Below are 20915 nucleotides of genomic sequence, written 5' to 3' on the forward strand. Positions count from 1 at the left end.
CAGTGCTAACCACTATGCCACCGTGCTGCCATCCTGTTTGACAAACCTATTGGAGTTCTTTGAGGATGTAACTAGTGGAGTAGACAAAGGGGAACCGATAGATGTGGTGTATCTGGATTTTCAGAAGGCCTTCGATAAGGTCCCACACAAGAGATTGGTGAACAAAATTAGGGCACATGGAATTGGGGGTAATATACTAGCATAGATTGAGAATTGTTTAACAGACTGAAAATAAAGAGTAGGAATAAACGAGTCTTTTTCAGGATGGCAGGCTGTGACTAGTGGGGTACCGCAAAGATCGGTGCTTGGGCCCCAGCTATTCACAATCTATATCAATGATTTGGATGAGGAGACTAAATGTAACATTTCCAAATTTGCTGATGACACAAAGCTAGGTGGCAGTGTCAGTTGCGAAGAGGATGTGAAGAGGCTTCAAGGGGATCTCGACAGGCTCGGTGAGCGGGTGAGAACATGGCAGATGGAATATAATGTGGATAAATGTGAAGTTATCCACTTTGGTAGAAAAAGCAGAAAGGGAGAGTATTTCCTAAATGGTGAAAGATTGGGGAATGCAGATGCTCAAAGGAACCTGGGTGTCCTTGTACATGAGTCTCTGAAAGTGAATGTGCAGGTGCAGCAAGCCATTAGGAAGGCAAATGGTATGCTGACCTTCATTACAAGAGGATTTGAGTACAGGAGTAAAGAAGTCTTACTCCAATTATATAGGGCCTTGGTGAGACCACACCTGGAGTACTGTGTACAATTTTGGTCTCCTTACCTAAGGAAGGATATACTTGCCATAGAGGGAGTGCAATGAAGGTTCATGAGATTGATTCCTGGGATGGCGGGACTGTTGTATCAGAAGAGATTGAGTAAACTAGGCCTGTATTCTCTTGAATTCAGAAGAATGAGAGGGGATCTCATTGAAGCATACAAAATTATTACAGGGCTTGATAGGGTAGATGCTGGGAGAATGTTTCCCTTGGCTGGGGAGTCTAGAACCAGGGGCCACAGCCTCAGGATAAAGGGTAGGCCATTCAGGACTGAGATGAGAAGAAATTTCTTCACACAGAGGGTGGTGAACCTTTGGAATTCTCTACCCTAGAGGGCTGTGGAGGCTCAGTCATTGGGTATATTCAAAACAGAAGTTGATAGATTTCTGACTAGTAAAGGCATCAAGGGATATAGCGATAGGGTCGGTGAATGGAGTTGAGGCAGAAGATCAGCCATGATCTCATTGAATGGCGGAGCAGGCTCGAAGGGCCGAATGGCCTACTCCTGCTCCTATTTCTTATGTTCTTATGTTCTTATGTTTTTATGTTTTCCTTCATGTCCTACCCTTTGCCACAGTGACTCCTTCATCCAAGAGGTAAGGAATGATTAGGCTGTAAACCTTTTCGTTGTTCATACAGAATGATGAACCAATAGCAGGCAAATTCGAGCAAGTCCATTGTTTTCCTTCCCCCATCACCCACAGATTGGGCATCTCACCACCACGTGGAGCTGGTAAACCAGAAACTCACTCGGCTGAGCGGCGAATAGGATTCGCGCTTCAGCTCCTGACACTCGCTTTGAGAAAGAAACACGCACTCACCCGAGCAACAGCGATTTGTCCAGCACGGCACTGCTCCATAATCTTCACCTGAAACTCTTTCTGATAATAGCTGGCATTATTTTTAATGCCAGTGATGACCATTTGAAGATCAACCTATCAATTCTGTTGAGGCCAAAGGACTCAGTTTAAAACACTGAAAGAAACTCTTATGTTCATTAATAACTAAACATTCTTATTATGAACACAGCTAGCTTCTAGCTAGTCATTTATTTAGTACACGTTCTCTAGGTACAGTATCTGTAGAGATGCAGCATGTGTGCTCCTGTGTGCAGGCTGCCACCTTGACTGTTGCCTTGTGGGTAGCCTAGTGCCTCATGGGTAATGTAGTCTTAATATCTATACAGCTGGGTAGTGTAGTCTTATATACATACAGCTATATACAGCTCTACACAGCTCTACGGCTCCACCTAGTGTCCACTATGGAATGACATGTTATTGATCATTACATCCCCCTTTCTTTGAGGTTTAACAAAATCAGTATCAATCAACTTTCAAGAAAACAATAAAGATAATATCAGTAACACTTTTGTTAGTGCTCTATAAACATAAACATTTTCAAAACAGTCAACACATTTTCAAAGCTTTACATTGTACTCAAAGATTAAGTCTATCAGGCTTTTTTACTTCACGTGTGGATCTTCTCAACACGGGTAAGTCTGATGTGTCTTCATGAGATTGTTCTGGCGGTGAATGACAAGATGCAGTTGCAGCATTGTCATCGATCTGCTCTTATATAGATCGAGGTCTCCTTGCGATCTTTGCTTGGAGAGGGTTTCAGTGTTTCCTTCACTCTTCATGCCATAACTCTCAATGTAGTCAATGCACTCTCGAAAAACTGCTGGCAGCTGGATCCCATCATACAGCATAGTCCTCTCAGCAGCCTCGGCTAATGGAACACCAAAGATTGGCCTGAGGGAAGAAGGAGTATCCACCGGAACTGCTTTCTGCTCTGGTGCAGGCTTCTTCTTTTTCTTTTTCTCTTTCCACTGCTTAACAACATCTGCTGCGGTTATATCTTTGGACTTTTTCTCCTTGTGTTTTTCCTCTTTGTGCTTTTCTTCCTTTGGCTTCTCTTTGACCTTAAAGTCTTTTTCTTTCTTCTTGGAGAAACTAGGCTTTTTGAAGACATGGATACCCTTTGGCCTTTTCATCCTTGATGGGCTCTCTGCTTCATCACCTGAGTCATCTGGTCTGCTTATGGCACAGTTTATACGGTAGACTCTCTTGACCAGTTCTAAGTCTTCACAAGCTTTGTCACCTAGTATCGAATCAAGTCTTTCAGCCACAACAGAAAACATGAGATGATGCACTTTGTCTTTGACTTCACTTTAAGTCTGCATACACCTAAGCTATCTATTTTCTGTCCATTATAGCTCTTCAGTAGTACTGACTTTTTCTGTATTTTGGACTTTTCTTTCATATTTTTTATGTCACTCATACTGATTAAGTTTGCTTTTGCCCCAGTGTCCAGTTTCAATATAACTAATGCTCCATTTATCTGCAGTGGGATCATCCATTTGTCCTCTTTTACTGGATTAACTTTATGTTCAGCATTGTCCATTTCTGAGGGCTGCACATTTTCTGTATCGTTTTTGATATCGTCACATGACACCATTCCTACAAAAAATGTCTCACTTAAATCAGTGTCCTCAATTACATTAACTCGTTGCCCTTTCTTAGTTTTTACTTTTGAAAAGCATTGTTTGGCAAAGTGATTCTTTCCATTACACTTTGTGCGCATTTTTCCAAACGCTGGGCATTGTCTTAACTGGTGTTTGTAACCACAGCGTTTACAATTAAAAATTTCATTCTCCGATTGCTTTTCATTTCTGTTCTGCCCATGTTTCTTCGCCTTGTAGGACACAGCACCGACAGCAGCATTATTACTCATTACAATCGCATCATTATTGATTTCACTGAAAGTCTTTGCGTGCTTTCGAGCTAGCTCGCTGGTTTGGCATATTTTCACTGCATTTTCCAAATTTAGTTCGGTTTCTCTCAACAGACGTTCCCTGACTTTTTTATCATGAATACCAAACACAATCTGGTCACGAATCATGGATGCTTTGAGCTCAGAGAAATTACATGTCTGTGCTTTCAGTTTCAGATCAGTTATAAAGCTATCAAAAGTCTCATTTTGCTGCTGTGTCCTTGAACAGAACATGTATCTTTCATAAGTCTCATTCTTTTTGGGAGAGCAATGTGCATCAATTTTTTTTAGCACATATTCTAATTTTTCTCTGTTCTCCTCTGGATTAAATACAAATGTATTAAATACCTCTATCGCCTGTGGGCCTGCAACCGTAAGCAGCAACGCTATCTTCCTTGCGTCTGACTTCGTACCGAATCCGATGGCTGCAATGTAGAGTTCAAATTGTTGTTTAAGAGTCTGCCAATTGTAGTCGATGTTTCCTGTGAGTTTCAAACGCTCTGGTGGCTTCAAATTCTCCATGTCGCTTTTCACAATTTTCAGCAGATCTTCACCATCCTGGTACCATCTTATGTTCATTAATAACTAGACATTCTTATTATGAACACAGCTAGCTTCTAGCTAGTCATTTATTCAGTACACGTTCTCTAGGTACAGTATCTGTAGAGATGCAGCATGTGTGCGCCTGTGTGCAGGCTGCCATCTTGACTGTTGCCTTGTGGGTAGCCTAGTGCCTCATGGGTAATGTAGTCTTAATATCTATACAGCTGGGTAGTGTAGTCTTATATACATACAGCTATATACAGCTCTACACAGCTCTACGGCTCCACCTAGTGTCCACTATTGAATGACATGTTATTGATCATTACAGAAACAACAATATATTATCTTATTTCTTAGAAAAAGAACATTTAGTGCTTTTTGTCAGCAATCTTTCTTTCCCGCATCTTGTGCGAAACAAATCTGTGGAACCCAGACTGTGCGACCAGGGTGGCTGCACAAATGGCAGTTATGTAGGAATAACAGAGAATGTGGCTTTGAGAGAGAAACTCTTAACAGCCTGCTCTGTTGGAGGGAGAAAGTACTGATAACGGGCTGCAGCCTTGGGAGAGAAATTGCTGAGCGCAGAGAAACATGACAAAAACAGAAAGTTCTGGTTGGACTGAAAAGCTGCAAAACAAAATCATGCGGAAAGGAAACGGACAAGCTGATATAAGGCAAAGACAAAGGAGGTTCAGGGCTGCAGTCGGATGGGACACCAAGGTACTCATCTGAAGAAGGATCACCGTGAAGAAGGACAACCTACTCCTACCCTCAAGTGGTAGGGTAGGATCAACCTGAAGACTCCAAGACAGGTCATATGTGATTACTAAGCTGTGTGATTTGCAATTGTTAAATAAACAAGATTTCTGTGTGAAATCAAGATTTCTGTGTGAAATAAAGGCGTACTGGTGTTTCTGTTAAGGTGGATTCAGGTCCACGAGCACCGTCCATGGAAGGTGCGGAGTTAAAAATTCCTACAATCTACAGCACACTGTAGGTAATTCTATGGGTTACAGCTGATGTGAGCCTATTGCTGGTTGGGTTAAGCAGTGCCTCGATTTCAAAATTCTCATCCTTGTTTTCGAATCCCTCCATGGCCTCGCCCCTCCCTATCTCTGTAATCTCCTTCAGCCGCACAACCACCGCTCCCCCCCCCGCCCCCCACCGAGATATCTGCGCTCCTCTAATTCTGCCCTCTTGAGCATTCCTGATTATAATCGCTCAACCTTTGGTGATCGTGCCTTTTGTTGCCTAGGCCCTAAGCTCTGGAATTTCCGGCCTAAACCTCTCCGCCTCTCTTTCCTCCTTTAAGGCGCTCCTTAAAACCTATCTCTTTGACCAAGCTTTTGGTCACCTGCCCTAATTTATCCTTATGTGGATCGGTGTCAAATTTGTTGTCTTAAAATACTCCTGTGCAGCGCCTTGGGATGTTTTACTACGTTAAAGGCGCTATATAAATACAAGTAGTTGTTGTGTGTGTGAGATAAACACTCATAAAATTGCAATGGCACGAACCCTCATCGCACTGGTATTTTAAAACTCATTTCTACTTTTATCTTTCTTTAGTTGTTGAATGGAAAGGAGTAATTGCAACTGCCTGGCTAGATGTGGAACAAAAACTTGTATTAATAGCAATCAGTGGGAGGTATCAAACATAGGCACAACCTTAATAAAGAACCCTTTGTCTTTCGAGCACATGATCACCCAATACTTGCAACGCTGTAATAGTTCACAAGCGTGCAAAGCTGCAAGACTGAAAAAGGTTACACTTGTACTCAGAAAGGGTACTTCAGAAATAGATTTTGTCACTTAAAACAAGTCAGCTTAAAATTCCCTCTCAAGAATTCAAAAAAGCTTTAATCAGAGCACCGAGCACGCTTTGAGTTTGCTGCTTAAGGTAACAGTCATTTGACAGAAATAGTTAGCTGGGAGTTTCAGAGTCTGTCCGTTGTTTCTGAAGATTCATCTTCACAGTTCGTTCGTTGTTGTTATACTGCGTGTAGGGTTTCTCATGGAATGATAAAGAAAGAAAGAAACAGCTTGCATTTAAAAAGCGCCTTTCACAACCTCAGGGCGTCCCACAGACAATGAAGTACTTTTTGAAGTGTTGTAACGTAGGAAAGGCGGCAGCCAATTTGCGCACAGAAAGATCCCACAAACAGCAACGTGATAACGACCAGATAATCTGTTTTTAGGTGTTGGTTGAGGGATAAATATAGGCCCAGACCATAAAGGAATAACAACTAGATTGATTGTGGTTATGTTAAACTTTGTTTGATAACGTCTCGGGATGTTTCACTACGTTAAAGGTGCTATATAAATGCAAATTGTTCTGCCTTATAATTGCAGGAGTTTCGTTTTGTTGCCGCCAGTAGGTGGCAGTAAATGGAAATGGCCAGTAGGGTCACTCAACAGGAAGTAGTATAGTGATAGCAAACAAAGAGGTCACATCAGCATGGAGCGTGCTGCAAGTTAATCCGCTGTAATCTTACATTGTTATGCCTTCGAAAGCATTGCCTGTGAGTTGAATGGTTTCATCACATATTCATGTTTAGATGTTAGTTATATCTCATGTATGTAACAAGGTGCATTTCTTTCTTTTTTCTTTCTCAGTTTTACTCCAACCCAATGCAACTGATTTGTATTGTTTCATTGACCTCATGCAAGTGTGGCATTATTAAACACCGGAGCTTGGACGCTACATCCTGACTCCCGTGTTGTTATTGAAAGGAGTTTGGCTGGCTGTCTAACTGCGTACAGACACATACACGTAGGGAGGACAGTACAGTAAAAAGGCAAGTCATCAGCTGGCGCAACAAGCAACATTCGCAGTGCAGCACGGTGCAATCATGGAGGCAAGAGCTTCCAAGACGAGCAGAGATCTGTGACCAGCTCAAGAAGTACATGCTCATCTAGATCATCAACAGCCAGCGTAGCAGCCTGGGCTAAAGCTAAAGCGGCACAGGCTCGCGTGACCTTTGCTAAACAGGAACTGGCTGTGAAGAAAGAGAAGGTCCGACTACAAGCAGAGGCTGCTACATTGGAGAAAGAGAAGGTCCGACTACAAGCAGAGGCTGCTACATTGGACGCCACGCTGGTGGCACTACACATTGGGGCAGTAATTCCTCCCCAAACGCGTGAGTACGGAAGGGGTACTCACGCGTCTGGCCGGAGGAAATGCCGGTTTTCAGCATGCACAGCGCATGCGCTGAAAACCGGCATTTCCTCTCCTCTAACCCAAGAGTTGAAGAGGCTAGCGCGTGCGCTGTAGGGGCTGTAGGGTGCAGCGCGTGCGTCTTGGATTTCCTCTGTTTTGGGGGATTTGCGCATGTGTAAAGGCCTCCGGTCTTTACGCTTGTAAAAAGCACACGCAAGTATTTATTTTTACAGGTAAGTGGTGTTTTATTGCAGTTTAGAATTTTTTTTTCCACAGGTTTATTATTTTAAAGAATCTACAATAAGGTAAGTTTAGTTTTAGACCCTTTTTATTAAAAACTAGCTGGGGGAGCCCGGCTTTGCCAGGGCTGTTTTGGGGCGGGCGGTTTAAATCGAGTACCAGGCTTTGGGCCTCTCTGTGTCCCTCTGTGAATCTGCTGCCGGGCAACATTTTAAATCGAGTCCCAGGCTTTTGGGCCCTGTCTGTGTCCCTGTCTCAATCTGCTGCCGGGCAACATTTCTACCTTTTAATACCTTGAAAGATGAAAGTGAAAGTACTTATAAAACGCTTTTGGTAAATCTTATGTTATTTTTAAAAGAGATACTAACTTTTTCAAAGCTGGATGATCAAAGTAGTTTGAGCTGGAAGCTGAAGTAATGGCAGTGAAACAATGGCTGCCAGATCCCTGAGCTGAAAACGATTAGTCCCGCCCACACACACACACACCGATAATTATTTTTAAAAACTTATTTATACTTAATTTAATGATTGGGATGTTTTTTAAATTTTTATTTAAAGTTTAAATAGTGTTTTGGGCCCCCGTAGTTTTCATGAGTTTGACAGTTCTTACTCTCAAACTCATGAATGAACCTTCCCCTCCCCTGATTGGTTGTACAGTGCTCACCTGATCCCAGCCGGCACATCGCACTAACTACACCGCTGGATCAGGTAAGCAATGCGCGCTGACATCTGAACCGGGCCTGTCACAGGAAATGCAAGCAGGCCCGGGCTTCAGATGTCAGCGCGCAGGGTGAGTGCAGATCGGGGGCTTGCACGCGCGGCAAGCCCCCGACACCAAGCTCTGGGCCATTGAGAAAGAAGCAGCTGCCGCTACTGCTGAGGTGGAGATATGGGAAGCGGCACTAGAAGCAGAGGTGGGAGAGCACCGCAGCATTGCTCGTCCTGCATCATCTCAAAGCACTGAGAGGCGGACAAGCGACTATGTCCAGGAGCAGGCTAGGACACGCACAGACATCTCCTCCTTCCCAAACTTTGAACCATTGCACGAGAACACGGAATCGCCATCACCAGCCCAACATGAGGTCACTCAGGTGGATCATTCACGCTACACTGATGACAACCCCTTCCTTGTTATTGACAACTGGTCACACAAAGGAGAGTTTGCAGCACTCCCGAAGAAACCTGTGCCTCAATCCGCCGCTCCCAACCACTTGGAAGGTACTTATGCCAAAATTCCACACATCAAAAAAGAACCCTTTTCAGAAGGTTAGAACAGGTCACCCGGCATGGCAGTCTCCCATCCAATCGCAGCCCTTCCGATGCAATCATACTCTGGCAACCCATGCACAGACTCCTAATATGACAGGCATTGCCCAATATTTGGCACGTAGAGAACTTGTAAGGACAGGTCTCACAAAATTTGACGACAAGCCAGAGAGTTTTACAGCATGGCAGTCATCCTTCCTTAATGCCACTGGCGGCTTGAGCCTGAGTGCTAGTGAGGAGTTGGATTTATTGTCATCATGGCTGGGCAAAGAATCGTCAGAACATGCCCATAGGATCTGGTTTGTGTACACAAATGACCCAAGCACAGCCCTTAGAATGGTCTGGGCAAGACTCAGGGAGTGTTACTGTGCTCCTGAGGTGATAGAGAAAGCCCTCTTCAGTAAGCTGGAAAACTTTCCTAAAATCGGTAACAGAGACTACCTTAAGCTTAGAGAACTCAGAGACCTTTTAATGGAGTTACTGGCAGCCAAAACAGATGGATACTTACCTGGGCTCTCCTATTTAGATACTGCTCGCGGCATCAACCCAATAGTGGAGAAGTTGCCCCACCCTCTCCAAGAAAAATGGATCAACGTAGGCTCAAAATTCAAAGAAGACAACCACATGTGGTTTCCCCCATTTTCCTTCTTTGTGAACTTTATCTGCAGAGAGGCCAGAATTAGAAATGATCCAAGCTTTGCCCTGTCCAGCTACTGTAGTGGACCCTCAAAGTATGAGAAGCCCATGTCAAAGTACGTAGGCACAAGAATGCCTATATCTGTGCATAAGATGGATGTCACTGCAAAGACCGACATCAGCATAGATGCAGCAAAGAATGAAGACGATCCCGGAAAATACTGCCCCATCCATCATAAGCCTCATCCGCTCGCAAAATGTAGAGGCTTCAGAAACAAGACCATAGATGAACGCAGAGCCTACCTCAAAGATAATGGGATATGTTTTAGGTGTTGCGCCTCCGTTTCCCACATTGCAAGAGACTGTAGGATAGCGTTGAGATGCAGGGAGTGTGAGAGTGACCGCCACAGCACAGCTATGCACCCAGGTCCTACCCCCACAACGGAAAAGCCGACCATCAAAGACTCTGAGCCCGGAGACGAGAGAAAGGGAACCCTTACCACTGCACCAACGGTGAGCTCCATATGCACTGAGGTGTGTGGCCAAGGCCTCACAGGACGATCGTGTTCCAAAATATGCCTTGTAAGAGTCTACCCACAAGGACAGCGCGACCGCTCAGTTAACATGTACGCAATACTCGATGACCAAAGTAACCGGTCACTCGCACGGTCAGACTTTTTTGACATTTTTGGCGTCGAGAGTAGCCCAGTCCCTTACTCACTGAGAACCTGTGCCGGACTCTTGGAGATGGCAGGAAGGAAAGCAGATGGGTTCTGTGCCGAGGCAGTGAGTGAAGGGGTGAGCATAGACTTACCACCACTGATAGAGTGCAGTGAAATCCCGAACAACCGATCGGAGATACCAACGCCTGAGACAGCACTTTACCATGCCCACCTAAAGCCCATAGCATCACATATCCCAGCATTGGATCCAAAGGCCCAGATTCTCCTCCTGCTCGGGAGAGATGTGGTGAGGGTGCATAAGGTGAGAGAGCAAGTTAACGGACCACACGATGCCCCCTTTGCCCAAAGACTCGACTTAGGCTGGGTGCTCGTGGGAGAAGTGTGCCTAGGCCAAGCTCACAAGCCCAACATAAGCACCTTTAAGACCAACGTGCTAGAAAGCGGACGACCCTCTTTCCTCACTCCCTGCCCAAGTCACATCCACCTGAAAGAGAGAGCGAGCTACGGCGGGGAGCAACAAGGTGATTTCTCTTACACAGCATGGGGGTGCTCGGCTGACACCAGAGCTGTCGACAAACTGGGGCACACCGTGTTTGAAAAGACAAAAGATGACAACAAAGGTGCTCTCTCCTTTGAAGACGAAGCTTTCATGAATATTATGGAGAAAGAATTTCACAAAGATGAGGCGAACAGCTGGGTTGCGCCTCTCCCCTTCAAGGTACCCCGACTTCTTCTGCCTAACAATCGCGATCAGGCACTGTCACGCCTCGCATCACTGTGGCGCACATTAGATAGAAAGCCCAAAATGTAGGAACAGTTCATTGCCTTCATGGAAAAGGTTTTTGAGAGTAACCATGCTGAATTAGCACCTCCACTCAAAGAAGGAGAAGAGTGCTGGTATCTCCCGATTTTTGGAGTTTATCACCCCCAGAAACCTAGTCAAATAAGAGTAGTTTTCGACTCCAGCGCTCAGGACTGTGGCATCTCACTCAACAACGTTCTGCTCACGGGTCCAGACCTAAACAACACCCTCCTTGGCGTGCTGGTTCACTTTAGGAAAGAGCTCGTAGCAGTAACCGCAGACATCCAACAGATGTTCTATTGCTTTGTGGTGAGAGAGGACCATAGGAACTATCTGAGGTTCTTCTGGTATCGCGACAACAACATGTCAAAGGACATCACTGAATACAGAATGCGGGTCCACGTTTTTGGTAACAGCCCCTCCCCTGCAGTCTCCATCTATGGGCTCAGAAGTGCAGCCAAAGAGGGAGAACACGAGCATGGAAAAGACACAAGACAGTTTGTGGAGAGACATTTTTATGTTGATGACGGCCTCATATCCTTACCTTCAGAAGCAGAAGCCATCAACCTGCTGAAGCGAACTCAAGCTTCATTAGCACAGTCCAACCTGAAGCTGCACAAAATTGCCTCAAACAGTATAGCAGTGATGAAGGCCTTTCCAGCTGAGGATCTCGCCAAGGGCATTAAAGACTTAGACCTCAGCGACGAAACCATGCCAGCCCAGCTAAGCCTTGGTTTACGTTGGGAAATTGAATCTGACACCTTCACCTTTGCAGTGTCTGTAGGTGACAAGCCATTTACACGCCGTGGAGTGCTGTCAACGGTCAACTCGCTCTTTGACCCTCTCGGCATGGTGGCGCCCGTGACTATTCAGGGAAGAGCCCTACTACGAGAACTCTGCACAGACACAAGCGACTGGGACTCTCCACTCCCCGAAGGCAGGTTAATAGAATGGGAGACATGGAGAAAGTCTCTCAAAAATCTAAAAAATCTCCATATCCCACGCACCTACTCACCAGACACACTCTCCAAATCCAAACGCACCGAGTTGTGTGTATTCGCAGATGCGTCCGAGAAAGCTATTGGCGCGGTAGCCTACCTGAGATTCCTGGATAATGAGGGCCAAAGCAACGTGGGATTTGTCCTGGGAAAGGCGAAGTTGACACCCCGGCCAGAGCGCACCATACCAGGCCTAGAGTTATGCGCTGCAGTATTAGCGGTGGAGATGGCGGATCTCATCCTGGATGAGATAGATTTCAAGCTTGATGCAGTGAAATTCTACTGTGACAGCAAAGTTGTGCTCGGTTACATCTCCAATGAGTCAAAGAGATTCTTCATATATGTACACAACAGAGTTCAGCGAATAAGACAATCAACATGCCCCAACCAGTGGCACTATGTGCCCACAGAGCTGAATCCAGCTGACCTCGCCACCAGGTCAGTGCCTGCCTCCCAGCTCTCCAATACAATATGGTTTACCGGGCCAGCTTTCTTACACAAACCTGACCAAGCTGACCATACGGCACAAGAATCATTCAAGCTCGTCAGCCCAGATCTAGATGTGGAGGTCCGTCCTCATGTGATCAGCTTAATGGCTCACACCCAAGAGAGCCTACTTACCTGTGAGCGCTTTGAACGCTTTTCAACCTGGCGATCGCTCGTTAGAGCCATAGCTTTCTTAATCCATGTGGCTCGCTCTCACAAGTCCGATCCTGGCAGCTCGTCAAACAAATGCAGAGGTTGGCACTGGTGCAGGAAGCCTCGTTCCCCAGACGAGTTGGCTGCAGCTGAGAACATTATCATCAGGTCAGTTCAAGTTCAGGCGTACTCTGAGGAGTACAGAGCACTTGCTGAAAAAAGAACCATTACCAAGACCAGTTCACTGTGGAAACTGAATCCAGTTTTGAATGACGGCCTCATCAGAATTGGAGGACGGCTGATGCATGCAGAACTGAGCTTGCAAGAAAGGAGTCCTGTTGACCTGCCACATCAAAGCCACATCACAATATTGCTCACAAGACACCACCATGAACTGATAGAACACCAAGGCCACTGTTCAAGGGACGGTCAAAAAGTTCTTCAGACCCATCTCAGAGGTCGTACTCCTCTTACCTAAGGAGGACTGAGTGTTATTGATTCCACAGTTCTGTATGTTTTATAAGTAGTGGCATCTAATAGACGCCAGGCGGGGAGTGTTCTGCCTTATAATTACAAGAGTTTCGTTTTGTTGCCGCCAGTAGGTGGCAGTAAATGGAAATGGCCAGTAGGGTCACTCAACAGGAAGTAGTATAGTGATAGCAAACAAAGAGGTCACATCAGCATGGAGCGTGCTGCAAGTTAATCCGCTGTAATCTTACATTGTTACGCCTTCGAAAGCATTGCCTGTGAGTTGAATGGTTTCATTACATATTCATGTTTAGATGTTAGTTATATCTCATGTATGTAACAAGGTGCATTTCTTTCTTTTTTCTTTCTCAGTTTTACTCCAACCCAATGCAACTGATTTGTATTGTTTCATTGACCTCATGCAAGTGTGGCATTATTAAACACCGGAGCTTGGACGCTACATCCTGACTCCCATGTCGTTATTGAAAGGAGTTTGGCTGGCTGTCTAACTGCGTACAGACACATACACGTAGGGAGGACAGTACACAAATTGTTGTTGTTGTTGTTGTTGGTTGAGAACAGCTTTACTTTCAGGCAACATTCGGCTTACAACCTCCATTTTGCTGACTATCCTGCTTGTTCATTGTGCTTAATTGAGGGAACATCTACAAGTTCTCATGTTCAAGATGAATTTTGACTGATGTTAGGAAAAGCAATACATTCTTATACACAAACCGAAATGTCAATGTGGTCAACATATAAAAGCATGATGCCTATTGATTCTAAGATCAAACCACAGAGCAATCCCTCACCTTATATCCCAGTGTCAGTGTGCATTGCTGTTACTTTATAAGCCTAATAAAGATGGACTTTTTCAATTACCCTCTCCACACACAGCAGAAAAATACGAATAGACTGGAGCTAAAAGTTGAAGGAACGTATTACTTAATCAGTCAATTTTGACAACAGCATCATTAATGCTGTGGTTCTACTGCAAACAATAGGCCAAATACATACCTTTCACAAACCATTAAATAAAACACCAATTTCACCCTTGCTATCCTGCTGAGCTGCCATATTTAATATGGGCAGAATTAGTAAACTGCAGCCCTGCCTTCACAGCCACCAGCTGTTCTGGCTCTGACCCTTCTTTGCAGCTAGTGGTATGGTTGCAATAAGCTCACTATTGAGTTTGTCACTGTAACTAATGGAGAGACACCCTGGAGTAGTGATTTTCAAACCTTTCTGCATGGAGGATCCCTTGCAAATACTGACACACCCCTGGGGACTACTCGCCCTAACTTCTGAGAGATACTGTCAGTTACCCAAAGGAAAATAGTGCTGTCATTGAAGAAAGTGTTGTTTTTATTGCTGTATATATCAGAAGTAATATGCTAATAAACTAAGACATGCAGAAAAATATAGGAGACAGATTTTCTGGGACACTGCTTGTGGAACATGGTGCGTACCCAACCCAAATTGAACAGAAATCTGATGATCTTACCGACCCCTTAGAGTCCACGGTTTTGAAAACCGATGCTGGGGAGGGAAGTGAGAGTTGTTGTGTGGAGGCTGCACTACTGTAACCATCGACACATGAATTATACATCATTAAACAATGAGGTATGTCAGATTCACTGTATTGGGCTAAATCACTCACCCAGACTAGATCCCCTGGCCTAGTTACCTTGTTGTAGTGTCAGCTGTGGCTCAGTGGGTAGCACACTCACCTCCGCATCAGAAGGTTGTGGGTTCACAGTCCCACTCCAGGGACTTGAGCACAAAAATCTAGGCTGACATTCCAGGGCAGTGCTGAGGGAGTGCTGCACTGTCGGAGGTGCCGTCTTTCGGATGAGACGTTAAACCGAGGCCCAGTCTGCTCTCTCAGGTGGACGTAAAATATCCCATGGCACTATTTCAAAGAAGAGCAGGGGAGTTCTCCCCGGTGTCCTGGCCAATATTTATCCCTGAACCAACATCCCAAAAACAGATTATCTGGTCATTATCACCTTGCTGCTTGTGGGGCCTTGCTGTGTGCAAATTGGCTGCTGTGTTTCCCACATTACAACAGCGACTACACTTCAAAAGTACTTAATTGGCTGTAAAGTGCATTGAGACATCCGGTGGTCGTGAAAGGTGCTATATAAATGCAAGTCTTTCTTTTAAGTAAAACTAAAGGTCACCAAAATAACCAAAACAATATTAAAAGTAATGATAATTCTTTGTAACAATGTGATTTTTAAAACTGAATGGCCTTTTTTTTAGCTGGAAGAGGAAAATGTAAAACTTATCTAATAAGTAGTGTTATCTAATAAACAAATTGACATTAAAGATACTTAAATATGACATTGATTAAGTAAGTAGAGCGTGGTTGGAAGTTTTAGAATCCTGTGGTAATAGACAGATTATAATATGCCATTAAGTGTAGCTGCTTGCACAAAAATGGTTATTATTTGTTAAGATTGTTAGGAGTGACTGCCCTTGACATCAAGGCAGCATTTGACCAAGTGTGGCATCAAGGAGCTCTAGTAAAACTGAAGTCAATGGGAATCGGGGGGAAAGCTCTCCACTGGCTGGAGTCACACCTAGCACAAAGGAAGATGGTTGTGGTGGTTGAAGGTCAATCACCACAACCCCAGGACATTGCTGCAGGAGTTCCTCAGGGCAATGTCCTAGGCCCAACCATCTTCAGCTGCTTCATCAATGACCTTCCCTCCAACATAAGGTCAAAAATGGGGATGTTCGCTGATGACTGCACAGTGTTCAGTGCCACTCACAACTCCTCAGATAATGAAGCAGTCCATGCCCACATGCAACAAGACCTGGACGACGTTCAGGCTTGGGCTGATAAGTGGCAGGTAACATTCGTGCCACAGAAGTGCCAGGCAATGACTATCTCCAACAAGCAAGAGTCTAACCACCGCCCCTTGGTATTACGATTGCCGAATCCCCCACCATCAACATCCTGGGGGTCACCATTGACCAGAAACTTAACTGGACCAGCCACATAAATACTGTGGCAACAAGAGCAGGTCAGAAGCTAGGTATTCTGCAGCGAGTGTCTCACCTCCTGACTCCCCAAAGCCTTTCTACCATCTACAAGGCACAAGTAAGGAGTGTGATGGAACACTCTCCACTTGCCTGGATGAGTGCAGCTCCAACAACACTCAAGAAGCTCGACACCATCCAGGACAAAGCAGCCCGCTTGATTGGCACCCCATCTACCACCTTAAAAATTCACTACCTCCACCACCGGCATACCGTGGCTGCAGTGTGTACCATCTACAAGATGCACTGCAGCAACTCGCCAAGGCTTCTTCGGCAGCACCTCCCAAACGCGCGACCTCTTCCGCCTAGAAGGACAAGGGCAGCAGGCACATGGGAACACCACCACCTCCAAGATTCCCCTCCAAGTCACACACCATCCTGACTTGGAAATATATCGCCGATCCTTCATCGTCGCTGGGTCAAAATCCTGGAACACCCTACCTAACAACCCTATGGGAGTACCTTCACCACACGGACTGCAGCGGTTCAAGAAGGCGGCTCATCACCACCTTCCCAAGGGCAATTAGGGATGGGCAATAAATGCTGGCCTTGCCGGTGATGCCCACATCCCATAAAAATGAATAAAAAAGATCTACCACCCTCATTTTCTTCCGTAATACTGTAATTATTCAATGTAATATTATCCAAGAACTATAGACTGAATCTATACAGTGCTCTGTATCGATTGCACCTCGATCTCTGTGTCTAGTTTTGTTCACCGAGACACAAGGAAGAACATTCAAGGCCTGGAAAGGTTAGAGAGAGGAGCCACCCTAGTGTCCGAGGATGGAGTTATGAGAAAAGATCGGAGTAACCTGGGCTCTTCAGTTTTGAAAGGAGGCAAGTGAGAAGGGATTTGCTATATAAGGTAAACCATGAAAGAAGGTGATGGGGAATGTGATCAAACTGATGTAAGGCAAATTTAGGACCAATATCAGGAAGTTCTTCACACAAAGACAATGGGCTGGATTTTGCCAGGCCCGAGGAGACGGGTTTGGAGTCGCGTGAGGTGTTAAAATCGCAAAAAATGGAGGGCGGATTAAAAAGGACTTTTCAACACTGATCATTTGCAGGTGGCAGAACTTTGTTTTCTCAGGTCTGGGAGAACTTTTAGCAGGCCTACTCATTGTGGAAGTTTTGAGGCTGAGATCCATCTGCAGTGTGACCTCCTGGGAAACCCGTCACCCCACCTTGACTGAGCGCTTCCTCAACTGAGGTATATACCAGAAGCATGGGAACCATTTATTTCCTTTCCTCCTGGACATCAGATTCGGACGAAGACCAGCCGTGGCAGCAGCAGAACCATGAACTACAGCAGCACCAACAGCAGGAGCAACAACAGGAGCGCTAAGCTGCTGCTCAGCCACCTGAAGCTGCACAGGCCAGAAGGTGCCAGTGCATGGAAGCACATCGCCGCAGGAGATACCCCCAAAACAGGGTTTACATACAGAGGGTGAGCTACCTCAACATGACTGAGCAGCAGTGCCAAAGGAGGCTCAGACTTTCGCGAGAGGTAGTGGGTGACATCTGCGCAATGGTGCAGCCAGACCTGGAGCCCAGAGGAGCGGGTGGACACCCCTCACCAGTTGCCGTCAAAGTCACCACCGCACTCAACTTTTTTGCTTCAGGCTCATTCCAGGGATCATCAGCAGACATCAGCAGCATCTCCTAGGCAGCTGCACACACTTGCATCACGCAGGTAACCGATGCCCTCTTTGCCATCGCACACAATCACGTCCATTTCTCCAAGGATCAAGCAAGTGTAACCGCGCGTGCTAATCTGGCAGGCTTTCCAAGGGTGCGGGGCGTCGGTGACTGCACCCCATCACAATCCAGGTATTTTTGTCAATCGCAAGGGCTTCCACTCCCTCAACGTGCAGCTGGTGTGTGACCACAAGAAGAAAATTTTGCATGTTTGCGCCAAGTACCCTGGAAGTTGCCATGACTCCTTCATCCTGCGCTCTTCAGTCCGCCAGACCAACTTTTCGGATGGCTACTTGAAGACAAGGGCTATCCCCTGAAGACGTGGCTAATAACGCAAATGAGGAGGCCATCCAATGAAGCTGAGGAGCGCTACAACTCCAGCCACATTTCCACCAGAGCCATAATCGAGCAAACCATCGGCTTGCTGAAGATGCGATTCAGATGCCTTGATAGATCAGGTGGAGCCCTGCAGTACTCAACAGCCAGGGTCTCCAGAATCGTCGTGGTCTGCTGTGCACTTCACAACATGGCACAGCAACGTGGCTTGCAGATGCCTGAGGTAGAAGTGGCTCAACGCATAGCCTCCTCAAATAAGGATGAGGAGGAGGAGGAGAGCGACAACAAACAGCTTGCGGAGGTGCATCAACCAGCGTCTGCAGCACGCGAGCACATTGCTGCCCGGGATGCAAGGGATGCACTCATCTTGGCCAGATTTGCTTAGCCTGCCCAATCAAACACTTTTGCCTCGCACCTTCTTACCAGAGCATCGACAATGGCCAAGAACCTGCGGATTCCTATCACTCTGACCACCATATTGACAATTGCAAGTCACCCTAAGCCCTCAATGTGGAAGTCCCATTTGCAAAGTGACATAGGCCACAACTTCAACAGTTTGCCATCAAGTTTTTTAATCACAAAGTCACGGATGGCTTTTCAAAAATAAACACAACAGAACACCCAAGTGACTACCCTTGTGATTACTTGTGCTTTATCTTCCTCTTACGCGTTCTCCTACGTGGAGCTTCCCCCGTGGCTTCAGCAGATGTGGACATCCCTTGCTCACTTTCTTGCTGCTCCTGCTTCGACACCTTTGGCGAGCGTCCTCTGGGGCTATGAGCCTGTGAGGGCTCGCCAACAGTCTGCTGCTCCTGCGGCTGTGCAGGGGCTGAGACGCCCATCTCAGTTGGGTGAGGACTCTGGTGGGGCTCTGACCAAGGGCTCTGCAGTGGCATGGTCATGTGAGCGCTTGGAGAGGAGCCCCCACTTCTTTGTTCTCTGCCGCCAAAATCCCTCTCATGGGTCAGCCCCACTTCAGAGCTAGCAAGTGGCTTGACAGTATCTTGCTGCACTTCAGGGGGGCCATGATGACCCGTTTCTGCACTGGAAGTCCTACTCCAGAGGACTTCCATGAAGGTCTGGTTTCTCTGCTCAATAGCTGACCATCACTCCTCAAGAGATGTCAGTCTATTCTGAACAATGATCATGTTTTCAAGACCCTGATGACTAAGCTCCTCCATGGCCATGGCCATCCTCTCCTCTACGGTAACTAGCTTTACCACGGAGGTAGCTATGCTTTCCACGGAGGTTGCCATCGTTTCCGTGGTGACGCGTTCATGCGCCAACGCCTCCACAAAGGCTCTGCTTATGTTAGCGATGGATTCCTCCATTCGCTCCACACTTGCAGCGACCCTGGAGACAAAACCTGCCAGAGACTACTGCACCTGTTCCTGGAGTTCCAGCACCGCTCTCCTTCTGGATGGACCCGGAGGCACAGGGTCGACATGCAGCGGAGTCGAGCTGGGAGAGTCCTGCACCCTCCAACGAGGACTCTCCACTGCTGTCCCTGTCTCCACCATCTGCTGATGCTCACTTGTGAGCTGTAATATACCAGGTGACAACTCTACTCTATCTCCCGAAGGTCCCACCGAGGTGTGAGTGTCTGCGCTGTTGCTGGGTGCGCTGAATTCTGCTGACGCTGTGCCCTCAGAGGTTGCAGCTTCCTCTGAGGAGTCTGGAAGCTCAGGCTGTTCCTCCTGGACAGTGAGGAAGGGGGCTGTCAATGGTCATGTGGGGGAGTAAAGGAAAGAGCTAGACATGTGAGATAAACGTTGTATGCACATTGAATTGTGCAGATGATCATAAATCAATCTGTTAGAGCATCAGAATCAAGATCAGTCACTTATGCAATGTCAATGAGAGAGATGAAAAACTATTCTGTCACCAGCTTGCTCTGATGCGCCCGTCTGTCCGTCCCCCACTTGCGCATCCTCCTCAACTCCCACGATCTCCAGGCCCACCTCCTCTGCAGTGGTGAGCTGGGCAATTGAGGGTGGCCCTCCTCCTGTCCTCGCCCTCTCCCTGTTATTGTGGGCTCTCTTTTCCTGCAATGAGGGACAGAAGTGGAGTTTGAGTGAGAATGAAGGAGTGAGTGTAGAGAATCCATAGCATTGATGCTTAGAAGGATACAAAGATGGAGTGAGGTGCCAAGACCAAGGGCCCTCCCTGTGTGTTGTAAGTTGTTATCATTGCATCACAGTGATAGGGCGTGTGAGGGCTGCATAGTTGAATAGTTAAGTGAATGTGAACATACAGAGAGAGGAAATGGTTAAGGGTGCAGGGCTGTAAGGGTCAAGTGGGATGTGGAGGAGGAGGTTGACAAAGCAGAGTGCTGGTGATGAGAGGCGATGGGGATCAGATTGAGGGTCATGGGGGTGGAGTACAGGAAACTTCCGATTTACCGGCACCTAAATAACCGGAAATCTCGGTTAACCGGCAAAATTCAGGAGTAGGTTCAGGTAAGTTTTACTTCATATTGTACTTGCCTTCCTCCATCTGTTGCTGTGCAAGGGTGTGGCTGCAGCTGTTGCTAAGCTACAGAGAAGCTTGGAACTTGTGGCCATTGTTCTGCACTTGTTGCTAAGCAACAGGGTTTGTTGCTTTATATGGAGCTGTCAGCTCTCCGTATCTTTTACTATAGCTTTCGGTTATCCGGAATTTTTGATGAATCGGCACCACGTCGGTCCAGTCGGTGCCGGATAAAAAGTTTCCTGTACTTACTTTTCCTGTGCGGAGAAGGTCATGAAACCTCTTTCTACACTACAGGCAGGTTCTGCTGCACATTGAAATGGCAGTCACCTCCTGTGCCACTTGCAGCTTTGGTCTGTTGGGGAGGCTTTTTCCTCCCTG

Source organism: Somniosus microcephalus, chromosome 1 (genome assembly GCF_052327205.1).
Source record: "Somniosus microcephalus isolate GS21.2 chromosome 1, FLI_Smic_1.0, whole genome shotgun sequence".
In the NCBI taxonomy this organism is placed as follows: domain Eukaryota; kingdom Metazoa; phylum Chordata; class Chondrichthyes; order Squaliformes; family Somniosidae; genus Somniosus; species Somniosus microcephalus.